This window comes from Aotus nancymaae, unplaced genomic scaffold, assembly GCF_030222135.1.
Source record: "Aotus nancymaae isolate 86718 unplaced genomic scaffold, 86718_ANA_hifiasm-v0.15.2.pri h1tg000015l_1, whole genome shotgun sequence".
Lineage (NCBI taxonomy): Eukaryota > Metazoa > Chordata > Mammalia > Primates > Aotidae > Aotus > Aotus nancymaae.
In genome coordinates, this window is record NW_026988427.1 from 6,116,097 (window position 1) to 6,138,445 (window position 22,349).

Sequence of the window (22,349 nt, forward strand, 5' to 3'; positions counted from 1 at the left end):
AAGTAGCCAAGCGTGGTGGTGGGGGCCTGTGATCCCCCCACTCGGGAGGCTGAGGCAGGAGAATCACTTGAATCCAGGAGACAGAGGTTGCAGTGAGCCGAGATCTCGCCATTGCACTCCAGCCTGGGCACAAGAGCAAAACTCCATCTCAAAAAAAAAAAAAAAAAAAAGGAGGAAACCTAACTGCAGGAAGAGACAGATGGATGAAATAAAGATGGCAAACGGGCAGGAAGGGAAGCCTGGAGTGATGGGTTGGGGTAAGCATTGAAGAGCAGTTTCTACATTCTAGGCACTGGGCTAAATGCTTTCCATGAATCTTTTTTATTTAGTTTTTATAATAATCCAGTGATTCTCAACCAGGGGGAGGAGGAAGGAGGTTTGACCCCCAGGGAATATTTGGCAATGTCTGGAAACATTTTTGGTTGTCATGCTGGGGGTGGGGCTGCTATTGGCATCTATTGGGTGGAGGCCAGGCATGCTGCTAACACCCTGCAATGCCCAAAACAGCCCCCACAACAAACAGCTGTCCTGTCCAAAATGTCAGTAGTCCCCGGGTTGAGAAGCCTGGTGATAACCCTGGGGAACTGTTCCTATCTACAGTGTACTGAGATTTACAGTCTAACTTGCTTCCCCCAAGGCCCCAGGGCTTAGCAGCCATGCCACAGACATTATTCTCACAGCTTCCTTTGGCCAGCCAAGGAGAAGCTGCTGAATGGCTTCAGTGGGGAAGTATCAGGGACAGATTTCTGCTTTACAGAAGATTATTTTGGCATCTCAAGTGGAGGAGGATTAGAGGCCTGAGCTGGAGGGTGGGATCTGGAAGCAGGTTACAGAGTAAGGTGGGGTGGGGTGGCCTGGGGACAGGGCTCTATTGCCAAAGGACATGGTTTTCCATGCTCTCAGATCCAGAGGAGCAGGGATGCTTGTTAAAGTAGACACCTCACCCTCTCCAGCCCTACAGAATCAGCACTGCCCAGGTTGACCAGAGCACTTGTGTTTTAGTGATTGGCCCACATTGATTTTTTTAAAAAAACTTTTATTTACGGTTCGGGGTACGCACGCAGGTTTGTAACATAGGTAAGTTGCACGTCGTGAGGGTTTGGTGTACAGACTATTTTGTCATGCAGGTGATTAGAATAGTACCCGATAGGTGCCATCGGTAAAAACTGGCAGATATTGTAGTGTCTACTGGGTAGATTGAGAGATCTATACATTTAAAACAAATTCATTTATTTATTTAACTTTTATTTCAAGTTCAGGGGTACACGTGCAGGTTTGTTATATATGTCAGCTTGTGTCATGGGATTTGTCGTACAGATTGTTTAGACACCAGGTGTTCAGCCTAGTGCCCATCAGTTATTTTTCTTGACCCTCTCCCCTCTCCTTCCCTCCACACTCTGTCAGGCCCTAGTGTCGGTTGGTCCCCTGCATGCGTCCATGTGTTCTCATCCTTTAGCTTTCACTTATAAGTGAGGACATGTGGCATTTGGTTTTCTGTTCCTGCCTTAGTTTGCTAAGGATAATGACCTCCAGCTTCATACATGCTCCTGCAAAGGGCATGACTTTGTTCGTTTTTATGGCTGCATAGTATTCCATGCTGTATATGTACCACATTTTCTTCATCCAGTCTACTATTGTTGGGCATTTAGATTGATTCCATATCTTTGCTCTTGTGATCAGTGCTGCAATGCACATACGTGCGCATGTGTCTTTATAGTAGAATGATTTATATTCCTCTGGGTATATACCCAGTAACAGGATTGCTGGGTCGAATGGTATTTCTGATTTTAGGTTTTTGAGGAATCACCACATCGTCTTCCACAATGGTTGAACTAATTTACACTCCCACCAACAGTGTGTAAGCGTTCCTTTTTCTCCACAACCTCACCAGCAGAGAGATCTGTATACTTAAGCTGAGCTCAGGGGGCTGAGACTGAGAGCAATTTACAGAGTTGTTCCAGGGGCTGGAGACAAAGACACGAACTAACAGACAAAACTAAGTAAAACATATAGCGCATAAGGTAATGACAAATGCCTTGGAGCAAAATAAAGCAAGGAAGACGGATAGAAGTGAGGGGGTTTTCATTTTAAATAGGGAAGTAGAGGAAGTCTGTGATACATTCATGTTCAGAAAAAAGTATCTTCATGAGACCTGCTTTAGAACTGCATTAGAAAGCTGTGTAGTCAAGGATAAACTCTTCATGTACTAACCATCAGCCATCCTTAAATGACAAACCATTTAAGGAACCACCACTCTGTGAACTGGCTTGCAGTGGAGAGTAAGGGAGGAGAAGCGGGTCAACAGCAGAGAGAGGTTAGTTCAGCCTTGCACCTGCTGAGTGGATGGCTCCCCAGCAATGAGATGAGACCAGGGGAGCTTTTAGGGGCCTTTGTTGGATGAAGGGAGATAGAAGTTCATGCCTGTTGTTCTGACCTAGTTATCAAAGGGTCCATCTCTCACTCTCTAGAGTGTCTGAGTTGGGACGTCAGAGTGGTGGTCACTCTTGAGATGCCACCTGGAGTATTAGGGCCTGTGAGCAGGGCCTTACAAAGGAGAAAGAACTCTCTGGAAGGAAATGGACAGGGCTGCAGAACAAATTCTCTTTTCCAAATGAAGATCAGCCCTTGGCGACTGTCCCGGTGCCCAGGGAAAGCAAAGGAACACATGCCTGAGAACAGCCCAGTGTCTGGCCTGGAGAACACGTATTTCCACGCCATTTAAACGGGCAGTTGCTGAATTCATCACTGTGTTTCAACAATAGGGACTTAGCTAATTAAGTGGTTATAGCCATTCCCTGATGGAATCATATTTGTCTTTGCAATGCAGAAAACATGCGCTAATGTGTTGAAGTAGGGCGGCGGCTCCTCCTCACAGAAACCTTCCCCAAACCCCTACCCCAGGAAGGTTTCCATTCTCTCCCCTTCCCTCTGGCCCGGGCTGGTTTGGGGCTCCAGCCTGAGCTCCTCCACCGCGACGCGCACGTGGCTGGCACCAGCGCGCCCCCGTGCGGCCGCCTGCGAGAGGCTCACTCTCCGCGGAGGTGAAATCTGGTTTTGATTCAATTCGATTAAGTTCAGGGGCTGAGAGGGAAGCCTGGTCCTGGGCCCTGCAGGGACTATAAACAAGAACTTTTAGACTGGTGGGGTGGGGACGGGGGCACGTGGAGACAGATAAATACAAACATGGGGTTAAGAGTTAACGATTGGAGCCAGACTGTCTAAGTTACTCCCGTGGCCACTTGTAGGGACCTGGATGTCTTTGGGCGAGTCGTTAAACTTCTAAACGACGGCAGTGTGGACCTCCCCGGGATGCTGCCAGCCTCGGCGAGACAATGGTCAGAGTTGTCGGGGCCGCACACAGGGTCGGGAGCATAGAACATGCTCAAAAAGTGTTCCTTATTAATTTGCATTATTATTATAATCACCAGTGGTCCTTGTAGGACATTTAAAAGATTCCAGAACACACTCTCCCTTCCGTTTCTCCATCCCTTATTACTGATATTAAACTTAACGTCTTTGTAAAAGGACGAGGGAGAGACGAAAAAGGATATTAACACATATGTCCACAAATAAATGATCTTCAGCTGCTTCTGCACGTTTCCGCTTTAACCTAACCCAGACCCAGGAGGAACTGAGGGTACATGACGCCATATAATTCACATTTAAGCTCATCATATATAAAACAAATCAATAATTACTACGCTCTTTCTGTAGTTTCCCAGCAGTGTGGATGTAAAATAGGCTGGCCTCACGTCAATACCAGCCACTTCACTAAAGCATCTGGGGAAAATATAACTTGTTATTACAAAGCGGGGCACAGAAGTGTAAATAAGTAAACAAATGGTAATTTAATCTGAGCATAAAGTCTATCCGTATAGAGCAGGGTTTCTCCACGCTGACATTATCGACATTTTGGACTAGATATTTCTCTGTTGTGGTGGGGGTTGGTCTGTGCACAGTAAGATACTAGCATTTCTGGCCTCTGCCCACCGTATGTCAGTAACGATGCCACCCCTACCTGCCCCCTCCCCCCCCCGCCCCCCGCCCCGCTGACCCCGCAGTTGTGATAACACCAAATGTCTCCAGACCTCGACAGATGTCTCCTGGGGGCAGCATTGCCCCAGTGAGAACCTCTAATATAGCGTGTGGTTTCTTTGTGTGAGCCCGTCTAGTTACAGCCAACAAAACGAAGCGTCCAGCTAGCATAATTCGAAGACAGCGGTTCCGGAATGGTATGCGGGCCTCTCCTCCCACAGAAACAGGCCGGGCTATGATGTGGGAAAGGTCCCAAGGACCCCTACTGAGCTGGAATTTGGAGCAAAGGAAGGGGGAATTGAAAGTTGTTCCCAGGATCCACAGTTCGGCTGCCTGTAGGAATCCCAGGACAGTCCTTGGAATCTTTTTAGAACATGGTTAGTTTAGTAAAAGACACCAATTTTACTCACCGTAAAGGGGTCATTATAATATTAAATGAAAATTAATTTTGTTTAAGTACCACAAAATCTCACCATCCTTGCAAACTGTAGCTTTTATATTCTGCAGATTTCTTGTGGGTCTTATAGATCAGGGGTCTATAGCTGCTAAACTACAGCTCATGGGCCCAATCTGACCACCTATTTTTATAAATAAAGCTTTATTAGCACACAACCTCATCCATCCATCTACATTCTCACTGTGGCTGCTTTCATTCCGCTGTTGCAGATTTGTGGCGGAGCCTAGAACATTTACCGTCTAGCCCTTTACTGAAAACGTTTGCCCCCTGTTATATGCAAACATTGTCCACAAAACTTCAATTGTCTTATGCTCTTTTGATACGACACACAATGAATTTTGTATCATCTGTAAGCAGTAGATTACAGGCTTTCCTGCTGACGAAATTCCTTCACAGCGATATCCTCACCTGATCAGAGAAATGACTGCAGAAGGGAGGTAGTACTATTTTTCTCAAGGATCAGAAGAGCTCACTAAGGCAAAGAAGGGTGGCATGGCTGGCCCAAAGTCACGGTCAGCAAAAATCTGAGCTGAGACTCATAACCTTGTCCCTTGTTCCATCGTCACACCTCGTGGATTTCTGCCTGTCCTGAGCTGTGAGTTTGTCACATGGATGCTGTGATATGCAGATTCTCTTACAGTTACTTTTTTCCTAAACATTCAGCCCCTTAGTAACCAGTACAGATAAAAGACACACTTTTGGTCTGATTGTTTGTTTATATTCCCAGGATGGTGGCCTCATTTAGAAATTTCCCCAAAGCAACGTAACTTGCTTATTCTCTCCTAGTAAATCTAGACAGATACAGAACTTGCCCATTGTTTTGTACATACGAACACCAAGTAAGTCACACCAACCCAGAAGGAATAAACCATGCTGGTAGCATCTAACAGTTGGATGGGATATATAGGATTTTCACGGCAGATTTGCTGGTGAAGTTATTTGTTTTTGCCCTGGGGAAAAATTAACAAAAGTTGGGATATTAGATATTTAGGCCAGCATTAAAGTGTTGTGTGGGGGAAAAAAGAAAACAACCTTGATTCTGTGGCTAAATTTGAGAAACACTGTTTTAATAAAAAATAAAAAGGTTTCTGCTGTGGAACTTTTCAGAGCCTTTAACACATTAATATGCTTGTAAATTTCCAAGGGGGCCAAGGTGTCCAGCACTTTGCATCTTCTCTTGATTCAGGTGGACATCCTCGTTTCCAGAAATATCCATTAGGGTCATTCCATGGATATCTCTGAGGGTCTGTACAATGCTCCCCGCGCAGTGCAGCCCTATCTACATGGGGCATCCTGGGTACTCCTTAAGGTAAGTGTCAAACAGGGGCCATCATTATCCCGACTTCATAGATGGAGAGTCAGGCTCAGGCTCCCCAGCAACCTGGGATGGTTCCAGGATTCAGCTGCAGGCTGTCTGCCCCAAGCCTGTATTCCCAGCTACTGTGGCACCCCACTGCTTGGCTGGATCTCCCTTGATAATCAAATTGAATAGTCCCTCCAGCTTCATAAAGGAGCCTGGAGGTAAAAATGGGTTAATTTTCTCATTGCATTTCTCAACGTCTTGACAGAGAGACTGACCTTTTTTGTGGGCTTTGGTTTTGGAACACAGCTTGAATTGACTAGCATATAGCAATTGTCTTTCTGACCACAGCAGCGCCTGATAATGAAGTCAGCTCAGGCTGGTGGCCCTGGCTCTTTGTTGTAAACCTTGAGTTGACCCTGCATGGACTCACAGGAATGGAGGTGCCACTGAAGCCTGTCTTATCTTATGCTGCACCCAATCTTTCAGTGGACTGGATCTGGCCCCCAGGGGAATGCCCTCATATATTTATTAGTTAGGACTCTTGATTGCAAGTATTAGAAACTCAACTCAAACTCAGATGAAGCTGGAAACCATCGTTCTCAGCAAACTAACACAGGAACAGAAAACCAAACACCGCGTGCTCTCACTCAAAAGTGGAAGTTGAACGGTGAGAACGCATGGACACAGGGAGGGGAACATCACAGGCTGGGGCTTGTCAGTGGGTGGGGGGCAAGGGAAGAGAAAGCATTACAACAAATACATAATGCATGCGGGGCTTAAAATCTAGATGGCGAGGCTGGGTGAGGTGATTCACACCTGTAATCCCAGCACTTTGGGAGGCTGAGGCAGGAGGATCACCTAAGGCCAAGAGTTCGAGACCAGCCTGACCAACATGGAGAAACTCCCATCTCTACTAACAATACAAAATTAGCAGGGCATGGTGGCACATGCCTGTAATCCCTGCTACTCTGGAGGCTAAGGCAGGAGAATCACTTGAACCCAGGAGGCAGAAGTTGCTGTGAGCTGAGATCACACCATTGCACTCCAGCCTGGGCAACAAGAGTGATATTCTGTCTCAAAACAAAACAAAAAAAACACCTAGATGACGGATTGATAGGTGCAACAAACCACCACGGGGCACGTATAACAAACCTGCACATTCTGCACACGTATCCCAGAACTTAAAGAAAGAAAGAAAAAAGAAACTCAAACTCTTAAGTAAAAAGAGAACTTTGCTGGTACATAAATCCAAGGAAGGGATGAGGAACTAGGCCTCGGGAAGGATAACTGCTCAGCTGGGCTCAGGCACAACCAGAACCGGGACATAGGATGTTCTGGAACTGTTTCTGCCTTAGTTCTCGGCTTTCCTCTATAAGCAGTTTTATTTTCTTTTACTGTAGACTGCCTCTTCTGAGGTAGGATACATGGTGACACGGTCTGAGATTTTTAATGCCATCTTTTCAGCCACCAGAGTGTAACTGGCTTGCATGTTGTTTGATCTCAAAACCAAACCACAGGGAAGGGGCCCACTGGCACAGCTGGGTCAGATGACCACATGGGATCCACCAGCTATGACAGAGTGGGGGAAAGTAGCCATGGGAGAGAGGAAGGTTCTAGAACAGCAGACAGTCCCACCTATTCGTTGAAGCAAGTAACAGCCAGATGGGTCAGTCAGTTAAATCCTTTTTTTTTTTTTTTGAGATGGAGTCACGCTCTATCTCCCTGGCTGTAGTGGGGCGATCTTGGGTCATTGAAATCTCTGCCTCTCGGGTTCAAGCGATTCTCCTGCCTCAGCTTCCCGAGTAGCTGGGACTACAGGTGCACACCTCCACGCCCGGCTAATTTTTGTATTTTTAGTAGAGACGGGGTTTCACCATTTTGGCCAGGCTGGTCTCGAACTCCTGACCTCAGGTGATCCGCCCGCCTCGGCCACCCAAAGTGCTGGGATTACAGGTGTGAACCACAGCGCTCAGCCTAGTCAATTAAATTCTAACCCTGGTTTTTACTTTATCTATGAAAGTTTACCATTTAGGATAAAAAATTCCTGTTTCACTGAAGTTAAAAATTGTCTTTCTCATTAAAGGGTACAGTAAAAGGAAGTGTTTAAGTGGGGTATTTAAGTATATAATAGTATCACCTCCGAGAACTCTTGTGAGGATTAAATGCCATAATACAGGAAAAGTGCCCAGCACACAGTAAGCGCTCGATCCATGCTGGCTGTTGTTACCATAAACAAAGAGAATCCTTCAGAAGGCATTCATGAAAAGCCATTCACAAGCATATCCTTTCTCCTGAGTTTCCTGGGGGTGGAAGTTTGCAGTGAGGCCAGCCTCAGTGATAGCCGGTGAGAGTCGGGTGTCTAGTTGGGGTACAGGTCTTCTTACCGTGTGCGCTTCTCTGGGGAACGGACCACAAAAGTGAAGCCTCAGCGGTGTCCTCCGCCAGATCAGATTCTCTGCCCATCCTCTAAAGCCTCCACCCCACACTGACATTAAAGTGAATTTGTTTCCTGAGACAACCTAATTTCCTCCGAAGAGGTCTAATTTTCCCAGGAAGTGGTTCATTTCATCCAAACCCAAACTGATTTCAGCTGTCTGACGGAATAGGTGTTCCTTGTTCTTCGCCCCAACGTTCACATCTCTGTCACTTCCTGGAAATGCAGACAGACAACTGCACAGGGCATTGCGATCCTGTCCCAGGATTTTCCAGACCATAAAGGAAATGTGAATATTAGACTGGCTGTGCCCTTGAGCAACATCCAGCGCTTAAAATCACTGGGTTTCCATGAGGGACTATGTCGAAGAGGCATATGGTTTTTATAACTGACAAGACATTCTGATTCATTAGAACCACTGAAATTGTGTGCGAGGGAAAGCTACAGAAAACAAGACCCCTTAGCTTAGGGCTGTGACCAGGCTAGTGGGCTGGGGGCCTTCAGCAAATCACCTCCCCTGTCGGGCTTAGTTCCCTCATCTCTAAAATGGAAATGAAATGGGTTTTGAGGTGTAAATGAGACGGAGACTGGGAAATGGCGTCACACATTGCCTGACACACCAGGAGCACTCCCCCTGCTCTGGGAGCACAGGAGAACCAGAGAGGGAATCACCCACCCTCTGCCAACCCGTATCAGTCGGCATCAAATTGTTCTTTAAGCAGTACTTTTCTTTAATCAGGCTATTCTTCACTGGGGCTGTTTTAATTAAGGGTCTGCTGTCAACACAAAACATATGTTCTGAAGTCTCGCTTTGGTTACTAATGATGCCCGGGATGATTAAGTCTGGAAGGAATTTCCAGCTCCGGCTTGCTTGGCCTTTTCTCCCTACCCCCAGTCCCTCAAGCCCCCGTTTCACTCACATCTCAGCTTTCACCCACTTACACTCAGCCCTTGGCGCTGTTACCCTTTTGGAAACTGACCTAGAAAAGCAATCTGTTCCAATCAATGTGCATAGTACGATATCCTAAAACATGCTTCTGACCATCTCTTGTTCCTGCTGATAATCAATCTATTGAGATCCAGGCTAATAATTTGTTATTTTTTCAAACTACATGATTCAATAAAAGTTACATACACACACACCACATATACCATATATATGTATATGCACACACTGACATATACTCATACGTGTATACACACACCACATATACTTTATATGTGTATACACACACACTACATATGCTACATATATGTATATACAACACATACACGGTATATGTATACACATACCACATACACTATATATACTATGTGTGCATATACACACACACTGTATATACTATATATGCATACATGCATACCCCATATGCATACCCCGTATATGTGTATACACACACCATATATACTATATATGTATACACACACATCACATCTATACATGTATACACACACACCACATATGTATGTATACACACTTACCACATATACTATATATGCACACACGCATACCACATTTACTATATGTGTATACACACACAATATATATACTATATATGTATACACACATCACATATATATTTGTATACACACACTACATATACTATACGTATGTACACACAAATGGTGAACTGAAGAAGGGGCAGAGTGATTGCCTATTGGCTGAGCTCAGTTTCTTCTCAGTTGTCCCAGGTGTGGCCGGCAGTCTCCTATACTGGTCCCCATTTATGTGTATTTATATTCTGTAATCCCCTTCCCTTGAGTGTGGGCTGAACCAGGTGACTTGTTTCTAACCAGTAGAATGCAGCAAAAAGGATGATGTCATTTCCAAGATTAGGTTATAAGAGACCCTGCCTTCTGTCTCCCTGGGACTGTCTCCTGCCCTCTTGACTGTGTGCTCTGATAAAGCCAGCTGTCTTGTGGAGGGGCCTGCCTGGCCATACACTAATAGGTCCTGCAGCCTAATAGCTGCTTAAAAGCTGAAAGTGAGTCCACGCCAGTTAAGCCTTGAGACAACCCCAGCTGTAGCTGACACGTTGATTGCAGCCGGGTAAGACACCGTGAGTTGGAGGACTGAGGAGCTGCGCCGGTTCCTGCCCACAGAAACTGGGAGATAGTAAACGTGTGCTGTGTTAGGCTGCTAAGTGTGTGGTCATTTGTTGTGCAGCTCACATAACTAATACCCCTAAGCATTTCAGTCTGGTCCCAAATTTACGAACTCCTGAGATTATGTGCCTGGTAAGTGGAATAAGACAGACTCTTGTGAAGATGCAGCTGGTGCCTAGCTCAGAGCACTGCTGCACGAGATGAAATAGCATTTGCTCAGTGACGGCCCAGGCTTGGCTTGTAGCAGGTTTCACATCAGCATTAGCTGTTATCACCTATTCCTCAAGGCCTAGCTTTTCAATCCCCCTCTCTGGAGACGTTACTCAGTCCCTGTGCCTCTCTCACGAGAGAGAACTCATCACTCACTGTACCAGGAACTCACACTGCACCTACGGGAACCTTGCCACTGTATGCTATAGTCTTTTTATTTTATGCGAAGCCCCTTCTCTGCACTATGCTGTGAAATTCATCCTTGTGTCTATAGCACCTAGCAAAAGTTCTCACAGGAAGTCAACTTTTAAAAATCACCTCTTCTATCTTTCCATTCCAGGCAAATATGGTACCATGTTGTGACGTCTGGGTGTGCAAATGAAAGAGCCTTTCTGAAGACTTTGTTGCCTTCAAAGGTAGGCAGAACCATCTCAACCATCACTTGGATGATTTAAGCGCGAATAAAACTCACTATTGAGGGAAATAGCAGGAGTTCAGAAACTCATGTAGAAGAAGTGGGACTTTGATTGCAAAATTCTTTGGTCCTCAAAGGCCAGGAATGTTAAATTTCCTCTTCATTTCACTCATGAAGGGATGGGAGTAGGAGTCGGGAGCTCTTGGAGATAGTCTAGCGCTGGTAGGTACTGGTAGCTTCATGGTACAGATGAGGAAATGGAGGCAATTAAAGAAAAATCAGGTCAGCCACATAGCCAAGTGTAGGGCTAAGAGTGACTTTATCTGAAATGCTCATTTGCCTGACGAACGCTGACTCTGGAAATGCCTCTAAAATGTCTAGTTGATGTATTACTTTTTACGTGGGACACCTATTCATTGTAGGTTTCCTCCAAAACAACCTTGGTGCTCTTGCAGAAATCACAGGCTGTGATGCCTGCAGCATTCTCTCAGCCACCTACACATTCCTCCCAGAGCACATACACTTTTGCCCCAAAATATAGGCCGTGGGTCTGCGGGGTGGGTCTGCGGGGTGGCAGTGCAGAGATCCACCTGTCCTTCAGCTGCCCAAGACCATACCTCTGCCTGTAAGCTCCCCTTAATAAATCTCCCCAAGCCAGAAAACTGGATTTGTCTGCCTTTCTTTGGTTTCTCGGCCCCTTTGGAGTTTGGGGGTCATTTTGGATACAACACTCTTTCATGAAACAGTGTGGGAAAGAGGGGGTAGAGCTGGGACTCCACCTTGAGCCTGCTTGTTGCAGGAGGTCACGCTCCTAGAGTCGCTGTATCCTTAAAGGTACCCGGCAGTTCTGGCTGGATGAATCTGCAAACTAGAAAGCCACTCATTTAAGAGAAATACCAGGCTTCCCTTCTCCTCCCCTGAGCCAAAGAGGAGGAAGAGCAACAGGTATGTCTCCTTAAGGCTCCTTCCTTGTTCCTCCCATCCAAAATTTTATTTGTTTATTTTCTGCCTTTTTTAAAATTATAAGTCATGAATGTTCATAGAAACAACCCAGACATTTTTAAAATTTGTATTTTATTTATTTTTTTATTGAGACAGGGTCTCCCTCTGTCACTCAGGCGGGAGCGCAGTGGCACAATCACAGCTTATTGTAGCTTTGACCTCCCAGGTTCAAGTGATCCTCCTACCTCATTTAAAATTTTTTTGTAGAAATAAGATCTCACTCTGTTGCCCAGGCTTGTCTCGAATTCCTGGGCTTAAGTGATACTCCCACCTTGGCCTCCCAAATTGCTGAGTTTACAGGCGTGAGCCACCACACCCAGCCAACTCATGCATTTTTAAGAACACAAAACCACAAGAGTTTTACATGTGCACAGAAGAAAAAGTCTGTTTTGTTGACCAATGTGTACACAATGCTTAGTTTGAAAGAAATTAGGTAATTAATACATATTAATTTAAGACACAAGTTATTGCCACTGGGCTAGATTATGGGAGGCATTAATTTTTATTTGATACACTTCTGTACTGTGACGGTTAATCGTATGTGTCCATTTGAGTGGGCTAAGGGACTTCCAACGAGCTGGTAAAACATGACTTTTGGGTGTGTTTGTGAAGATGTTTCTGGAAGAAATTAGCACCTGAATCAGTAGACCAGGTAAAGAAGATCTGCCCTTGCCAGTATAGAAGGGCATTGCCCAATTCACTGATGGCCCAAATGGAACAAAAAGGCAGAGGAAGGGCAAATTCACTCTCTGCCCTTGAGCTGGGATATCCATCTTCTCCTGCCCTTGGACAGGCCTTTGGCATTGGACTGGGAGTTACACTACTGGGCTTCCTGGTGCCCAGGCCTTTGGAAATAGACTAAATTACAGCACCAGTTTTCACGGTTCTCCAGCTTACAAATGGCATTTTGTGGGATGATACGCTTTGGCTCTATGTCACCGCCCAAATGTCACCTTGAATTGTAGTTCCCATAATCCCCACATGTCATGGGAGGGGCCCCGGGGAGATAATTTAATCATGGGAGTGGTTCCCTCATGCTGTTCTTGTGATAGCGAGTGAATTCTCATGAGAGCTGATTTTTTTGTTTGTTTGTTTGTTTTTGGTTTTTGTTTTTGTTTTTGTTTTTTTTTTTTGAGATACGAGTCTCGCTCTGTCGCCAGGCTGGAATGCAGTGGCGTGATCTTGGTTTACTGCAACCTCCGCCTCACAGGCTCAAGTGATCCTCATGCTTCAGCCTCCCAAGTGCCTAGGTCTGCAGGTGCACACCACCACACCCAGCTAATTCTTGTACTTTTAGTAAAGACGGGGTTTCACCATGTTGGCCAGGATGGTCTCGGTCTCTTGACTTTGTGATTTGCCCACCTTAGCCTCCCAAAGTGCTGGGATTACAGGTGTGAGCCAACATGCCCAGCCGATCTGATGGTTTTATAAAGAGCTTCCTCCCCCTTTGGCTCAGCACTTCCTTCTCCTGCCGCCATGAGAAAAAGGACATGTTTGCTTCCCCTTCCTCCATGATTGTAAGTTTCCTGAAGCCTCCTAATCACGTAGAACTATGAGTCAATTAAACCTCTTTCCTTTATAAATTACCCAGTCTTGGGCAGTTCTTTATAGCAGCGTGAGAACGGACTAATACATGTGATTTCTTGGCCTCTGTAATCACATGAGCCAATTCCCATAATAAATCACCTCATATCTATCATCTGTTTATCGATCCACCCATCCTATTGATTTTGCTGCTCTAGAAAGCCCTGATTAACATATGTATTATTCAAAATTTTAAATAATCATCTGTGTATGGTTTTAAACACAATAACTCATTGTTATACTTTAGCTGTAAAAATACAGAAGGTATGGAGTGATTAAAAAAATTAGAAAACAAAGTTGGCCTGTGTCTTAGTTTCCCAGGGCACTGCAACAAAGTGCCATAAACTGGGGCGGCTCGAACCACAGAAACTAATTGTCTCAGAGTTCTGGAGGCCAGAAGTCTGAAACCAAGATGCTGGTATGGCCACACACCCTCTGGAATCTGTGGGGTAACCTTTACTTGCCTCTCCTAGCTTCTGATGGTTTGTCGGCAGTTTTTGGTGTTTTTGGCCTGCAGTTACATAACTCCAGTTTCTGCCCTCATGACAGCCTCCCTCCTGTGTCTGTGTCTTCCCGTGACTGCTCTGTCCTCCTATAAAGAACACCAATCATATTGGATTAGGGCCCATCCCAATGACCTCATCTTAACTTGATTACCTGTGTAAAAACCCAGGCTCTGAAGCCCAGAGACAAAAGGACCATACCCAAGTCCATGGTGAGCTTGGATTTAAGCCAGGAATTCCTTTAAACTTTCAGCATGTGTCTAGTTGGGAAGAAATAACTGGAGATACAGTAGTTCACCCTCATCCACAGCAGACACATTCCAAAACCCCTAATGGATGCTTGGATGGTGCCTGTCTTGGTTCATTCGCTGTTACTCGAATACCATAGACTGGGGAATTCATGAAGAACAGAAGTTTATTTGGCTCATGCTTCTGGTTGCTGGAAAGTCCAAAAGCATGGTGCAGGCATCTGGCAAGGATCACCTCATAGCAGGAAGCATCATATGGCAAGTGAGTGCATGAGACTGAGACAAAGGGCTGAACTCCTTTGGTAACTAACCTACTCCTGAGATAATGGCAATCTATTTATGAGGGATCCCTTGTCCTGATATAATCACTTCTCATTCTTTCCCTTTTTGTGGAGAACAGAATCTTGCTACGTTGCCCAGGCAAACCTCCAACTTCCGGGCTCAAGCTGGCCTCTCACCTCTGCCTCCCTAAGTGTTGGGATTATAAGCATAAGCCACCACACCTGGCTTCTTTCCAACTGTTTTTTTTTTTTTTCTAATCACTTCTTTAAGACCCATCCTCTTAATACTGCATTGATGGCAAATACATTTTTTAAAATTATTTTATTTTATTTATTATTTTCTAATTTAATTTTAATTTTAATCTTTTTTAGAGACAAGGCTTTGCTCTTCCCCCCAGGCTGGAATGCAGGGGTGTGATCATAGCTCACTGCAGCCTCAAACTCCTGGGGCTCGAGTGAGCCTCCTGACTCAGTCTCCTGAGTGACTAGGGCTACAGGCATGAGTCACCATGCCTGCCTAATTTTTACATTTTTTTTTTTTTTTTGTAGAGAGGGGTCTTACTATACTGCCCAGGCTGGCCATGAACTCCTGGCCTCAAGCAATCCTCCTGCCTCAGCCTCCTAAAGCAATGGGATTGGAGGTGTGAGCCACCATGCCCAGCCATGGCAATTATATTTTGACATAAATTTAGTGGAAATATTCAAATCACAGCAGTAACAAACCTTACATATACAGTACTATATATAGATTTCTCTATATACTTCTGTATATAATACATATTTCTTATACATATGTACCTATGATAAAGTTTATTTATAAATCAGGTAAGAGATTATCAATAATAATAATTATAACAATGTACTGTCATAAAAGTATGTGAATGTGGTCTCTTTCCTCTTACACTATCTCATCAAACTGTACTCATCTATTTTCAGATTGTGGTTGACCAGTGATAAGTACCTGAAACCGTAGGGCACAAAACTACTGGAAGCGAAACCACGGTTAAGCAGGGATACGGCCCATTGCCATAGCGGGGTGAACGGGTTTTCAGGGTGTGGGTCTAAATCCCATGCTCACTGCTTCCTAGCTATATGACACTGGGCCAGCCCGGCCTCCCCTACGAGTCTCTGTTTTCTTGTGTTTAACATGTGGGTAATAGCACCCCTATTGCCAGGTTATTTTGCAGCTCAAGGCAGTCTGTGTAGCTGGCACATTATAAGCACTGAATAAATGGTAACGATGATTATTGTCATTATTGTGATTATTATATTTATGGTCTTAACAAAAGACAAATTTAAATCAATGAAAAAAGTTTACTCTAACATTCTTTTTTGGGAGTGGCTGAACTCATAATCAGGGACTATATGAAACTAACTTTTCTTGACATTGTTCGAAAAATCAAGCATTCCTATGAAAGCCAGGAGAGCTGGTTTGGTTAACCCCTATCAGGCAGAGATGTCTGGCTGGTGACAGCCATTCTTGAGTAATAGGCAATAAATATCACTTCCTTCTAGAAGAGTATTCAGATAGCTCCTAGGCCTCATGCATTTTGAAAAGCAGCGTCCTTTACGTAATCAGCTGCGAAAAAAACATATTCCAAAAAGAAATATCCACCCCAGTAGTTACAGGGAAATTTTGCAATGCTGTCTTCTGAGAACAAATAAAGAGACAGATCTGAACCTGTGGGCCATACCACTTTGTTTGATGTGTTCAGATTTCATGTGACAAGAGGGAATAACTTCTAACGAAGTTACTTCTAACAAAGCGTAAGTAACATGACCAGGAAACCTCAAATCCCTCTCCTGAGGTGTCCCAGAGGACTCAGAAAAAGTTAAAAGCAAGCTGTGTTCTTCGTATGAAAGCATTCATTTAATTGCCTCTGCAATTAATTAGTTCTGTTCTTGCCAAATTGCAGTCAGACAAATGCCCACATCAGAATCTCCCCTCCCTGGCCTTGTTAGGTGCTTGGAGGAGGGAGGCTGCCCTGACAGCAAATGCGCCCTTCATTGTTAGTTTCAGTGGCCATGTTGAGTGTTTTTTATTGGTTTGTTTTTCTGTTTTTAGGAATATGGATGAGGCTGTCAATTTAGAAAGAAAAAGTCAGGCTCTAGCACTCTGTGGCTGTTGCTGCCCAAGCTGGCTATTCGGTTTCAGAGCTGACTGTCTCTGCTTTCTTAGATGATTCATTCATAGGAAGCTTAGTTACATAATAGTAAGTTTCTTAAACAGACGTCATCCCATTTAGCAAGTGATGGAGAGGCTCAGGCTGGCCTTAGGTGCAGTCTCAATAGGCAATTGCTACTTGGGAGGACTTACGAGGGTCCGGGCCTTTATCCACTCTTCCCTCACCCCACTCACACCACCCCAGCAAGAAAGCTTTTTTTTCTTTTTTTCTTTTTTTTAAATTAACTTGATTAACATGGGAGCAAGGACCCATTTTTGGGTTTTCAGTTCTTTGGTTTAAGAAATCTCTCTAGGTACAAAAGAACTAAGGAGAGAGACCTCTGTTCCTGTCACCCTCTTTGACTGTTCAGTTCTTTGCTTTTCCTCCTCAAGGCCTCCCCACTTGGGGAATTTGGTTTCCTACCCTGCTGGCTTTCAGTCTAGTGCACAGTAAGGAATAGCCAGAGGAGGCCCAAGTGGCTTTGTTTGCAGAAGTATGGGCTACAGGATGGCTACCAAAGGGTTTTCCTCAAACGTCACCATCCCTGTCTTCATCATTTCCATCACAATGAACATTCATCACTTATTTTGTACTAGGTACTATAACACTCTCATTACGTAGACAATTATATTCAATACTCATATTGTGCAAGAGATGCTTTCTCTTTCCTCATTTCGAAGATGAGAAAACAGAGGCTCAGAGAGGTTGTGTTACACATCCAAAATCACACAGCGAGTAGGTAGTGAAGCTGACGTGTAAAGCCATGCTCTCTGACTCTAGAACCTTCACCACTCCGATATAATTTTTGTATATTTTTCCACCTTGCTCTCCTATTCAAAGATCCCTGGATGGGCCTGTCACCTCCAGGATAAAGGGGCAGCTCCCCAGTGTGGCTGTCAATGCCAGTCTGAGCTGATGCAAGCTGCATGCTCCACCCAGGACAGGGCTAGTCCTCATGACCTCCCTGGCTTTTCATGTTCTGCCTACCCAGCGTGCTGGTCATTTCCTCTGAAACATTATTTTCTGAATCTCCCACAAGTCATTTGAAACATCCTCTCTCACACGTGGACTCAGGGAGAGGAGTATCACACACTGGAGGCAGTTGAGGGGGGCTGCGGAGGGACAGCGGCGGGTGGGAAGGATGGGGACAGATAACATGGGGAGAAATGCTGGCTATAGCATGCACCTATGCAACAATCCTGCATGACCTGCACATGTACCCCAGAACCTAAAGTAAAATAAAAAAAAAAAAAGAAAGAAACATCCTCTCTCTTCCTGGAACTCTTCCAACCTCAGATCCCACCCTAGATTTGATAAAAGCCAAGTTTATTAAACAGGACACATAATCAAGATTCTAATGGGAGGCACCTCTAGATTTTTTTAAGTTAAATTTTAATGTTTTTTCAAATAAATATATCCAACTATTTTTGTCTCTTAAAAGAGAAATATTGCTAAAAGACAATATTAATCAGCAGCCTTGCTCCACATGAATCTTTTCCTCAGAAGCAATTACTTTCATCTTTACAAGCCGTTTCTTCTGATTTTGAAAACATTTTATAAAACAGGCTTATCCAGCTACCTCTTGATTCTCCAATTTTAACCAATTTTTCTTGATTTTCTATTGTTATGTGTTAAGATTTTAGCTCTTACATACTCCCACTTCCTTCAGCATCCTGAAATAGATCTATCACAATGTTTGGTTAAATTCACCTTCAATGTTTATATGATTGTGACTGTAGTATATATTTTGTTATCTGCATTTTCAGAGTGTTAATTTAAAAATCATTGCTCAGCCCAATGGCATGAATTCTTTCCCCCATGTTTTCTTCTAGTAGTTTTATAGTTTGTGGTCTTACATTTAAGTCTCACATTCATTCCAAGTTGATTTTTGTATATGGAGAAAGATAGGAGTCCAGCTCTATTCTTCTGCATGTGAATATTCAATTTTTCCAGTACCATTTATTGACGATACTGTTATTTTCCCAATGCATGTTCTTGTCACCTTTGTAGAAAATCAGTTGGCTTTAAATTCATAGATTTATTTCTGGGATATCTATCTCTTCCATTCATCTATGAGTCTGCTTTTATGCCAATCCCGTGTTATTTTGGTTATTCTAGTTTTGTTGTATATTTTGAGGTCAGGTATTATGATGCCTCTAGCTTTGGTTTTTGTTTATTTTTTTGATCAAGATTCCTTTGGCTATTCTGGATCTTTTGTGGTTCCTCACAAATTTCAAGATTTTTTTCTTTCTGCGAATAATGTCATTAATATTCTGGTGGACATTGTATAGAATCTCCAGAATGCTTTGGGTATTAATAACATTTTAACAGTATCAATTTTTCCAATTCGTGAACACAGATATCTTTCCATTTGTTTGTGTTCTCTTCAACTTTTTTCTTCAGTATTTTATGGGTTTTAATGTAGAGATCTCTCACCTCCTAGGTTAAATTTCTCTTTAGATGTCTTATTATTTCCTAGCAATTATAGATGGAATTGTTTTCTCGATTACTTTTTCAGATAGTTCACTATTTGCATATAAAAATGCAATGGATTTTTGCGCATTGATTTTTATCCTGAAAACTTTACTTAGTTTATTAGTTCTAAAAGGTTGTTTTTTTTTTGAGTCTTTAGGGTTTTCTATAAACATGATCGTGCCACCTGCAAACAAGGACGGTTGAACTTTCTCCTTTTCCAATTTGGATGCCTTTGATTTCTTTCTCTTAATTAGCCTGATTGCTCAGACTAGGATTTCCAGTAGTATGTTCAATAGAAGTGGTGAAAGGAGCCTTCTTTGTCTTATTCCAGACCTTAGGAAAAAAAACTTCAACTTTTTCTGTTCAGTATGATGTTGAACTGTAGTTTCTATACTTAATTTGTTGAGAATATGTATCATGAAGAGATGTTACATTTTATCAGATGTTTTCCCTGCCTTTTCTGAAACATTCGTATGATTTTTTCATTCTGTTAATATGATGTGTCATGTTTACTGATTTACATGTTTAACCATCTTGCATTTCTGAGATGAATCTTACTTGATCACAGTGGATGATCTTTTCAGTTTGCAGTTGAATTTAGTTTGCTATTATTTTGTTGAGTATTTTTGCATCTATGTGCATCAGGAATATTGGATGACTGGTGCTGTGGCTCACAAATGTAATACCAGCACTCTGGGAGGCTGAGACAGGAGGATTGCTTGAGTGCGGAAGCTCAAAACCAGTATGATTGTATAGGGAGACTCCTACTTCTGCAAAATAATAATAATAATAATAATAATAAAGTAAAGAAAGTAAAATAATAAAGTAAATAAAGAAATAGATTCACACGCTAAGTCCCCTTTAGAGTTGCTTCTCTCACTTGCATAATGCCTTTTCGATTTATCCATATTGTCGAGGGCAGCTGGGTGATCTTGGCTCATGGAAGCCTCGCCCTCCCAGGTTCAAGAAATCCTCCCACCTCGAGTGTAAATTAGTTCAACCGTTGTGGAAGACAGTGTGGCGATTCCTCAAGGACCTAGAAATAGAGATTCCATTTGACCCAGCAATCCCATTACTGGGCATATATCCAAAGGATTATAAATCGTTCTACGATAAGGACACATGCACACGAATGTTCATTGCAGCACAGTTTACAATAGCAAAGACCTGGAACCAACCCAAATGCCCATCAATGATAGACTGGACAGGGAAAATGTGGCACATATACACCATGGAATATTATGCAGCCATTAAAAACGATGTGTTCGCATCCTTTGTAGGGACATGGATGAACCTGGAAACCATCATTCTCAGCAAACTGACACAAGAACACAAAATCAAACACCGCATGTTCTCACTCATAGGCAGCTGTTGAACAATGAGAACACATGGACACAGGGAGGGGAGCATCACACACTGGGGTCTGTTGGAGGGAAATAGGGGAGGGACAGCCGGGGGTGGGGAGTTGGGGAGAGAGCATGGGGAGAAATGCCAGATATAGGTGAAGGGGAGGAAGGCAGCAAATCACATTGCCACGTATGCACCTATGCAACAATCTTGCATGTTCTTCACATGTACCCCAAAACCTAAAATGCAATAAAAAAAAATAATAATAATAAAAATAAAAACAGTGAGAAATCCTCCCACCTCAGCCTCCCATTAGCTGGAACTGTAAGCCGGGGCCCGGGGTGCGGGGGGTGGGTGGGAGGTCGCGGCGCCGCAGCCGACGCAGCCAGCTCCAGGGGGCGCCACCGCCGCCGTGGCCGCGAGACCCCCGCCCCGGCCGCCACAACCGCCCTGGGCAAAGCCCCCGCCAAGAAGGACACCGAGCAGGAGGACGTGAAAGAGTTCCTAGCCAGAGCCAAAGAAGATTTCCTCTACAGATGGGAACACCGCCAGCTTGGATCAGTTTGAACTGCTCAAGCCGCTGGGCGCCGGCTCCTTCGGGCGGGCGGTGCTGGTGAGGCCCCGGGAGAACGGCGGCCACTGCGCCATGAAGATCCTCAACAAGGAGAGGGCGGTGAAGCTGAAGCAGGTCGAGCACGTCCTGAACGAGAAGCGCATCCTGCAGGCGATCGACTTTCCGTTCCTCGTCAAGCTCCAGTTCTCCTTCAGGGACAACTCCAACCTGTACCTGGTGATGGAGTACGTGCCGGGTGGGGAGATGTTCTCCCACCTACGGCGCGTCGGAAGGTTCGGAGAGCCCCGTGCCTGTTTCTACGCCGCCCAGATCGTCCTGGCCTTCCAGTACCTGCACTCGCTCGACCTCATCCACCGCGACCTGAAGCCCGAGAACCTCCTCATCGACCAGCAGGGCTACCTGCAGGTGACGGACTTCGGTTTCGCCAAGCGCGTGAGGGGCCGCACTTGGACCCTGTGCTGGACCCCCGAGTACCTGGCCCCCGAGATCATCCTGAGCAAAGGCTACAAGGCCGTGGACTGGTGGGCCCTGGGGGTGCTCACCTACGAGATGGCCGTGGGTTTCCCGCCCTTCTACGCCGACCAGCCGATCCAGATCTACGAGAAGATCGTCTCTGGGAAGGTGTGGTTCCCCTCCCACGTGAGCTCTGACCTCAAGGACCTGCTGTAGAGCCTGCTGCAGGTGGACCTCACCAAGTGCTTCGGGAACCTCCGGAATGGGGTCGGCGACATCAAGAACCACAAGTGGTTCGCCACAACCAACTGGATCGCCATCTATGAGAAGAAGGTGGAAGCCCCCTTCATCCCGAAGTTCGCAGGCCCTGGGGATGCCAGTAACTTCGACAACTACGAGGAGGAAGAGATCCGGATCTCCATCAATGAGAAGTGTGCCAACGAGTTTTCTGAGTTTTAGGGGTGTGCTTGTGCCCCTGTGGGTTTTCTTTTCTTTCTTTTTTTTTTTTTCTCTTTGGTGGGTGGGTGGGGGGTGGGTGGGTGGAAGGGTTGGACTGAACAGTCAGAGGGCCTCAGAGTTCCTTGCATCTAGTTTCACCCCCCACCCCACCCTCCAGGGCTGGGGTAGCAGGAAGCACAGATATTTAGAGGGACAGAAACACCAGCTGCTCCCTCACCCCCTATGCCTTCCTGGGCCCTCTGTGCTTCTCCCTTCCTCCTCCCGCAGAGTCCCCCTTGCCCCAGCCCACTTCTACCTG

The 22,349-nt window shown here is 44.8% G+C and overlaps 1 pseudogene; it reads left to right on the plus strand.

Annotated features, from left to right (window-relative positions):
• Nucleotides 1-22,051, plus strand: part of LOC105721427 (cAMP-dependent protein kinase catalytic subunit gamma-like) — a 59,115-nt pseudogene extending 37,064 nt beyond the window's left edge.
• The last annotated feature ends 298 nt before the right edge of the window (nucleotides 22,052-22,349 follow it).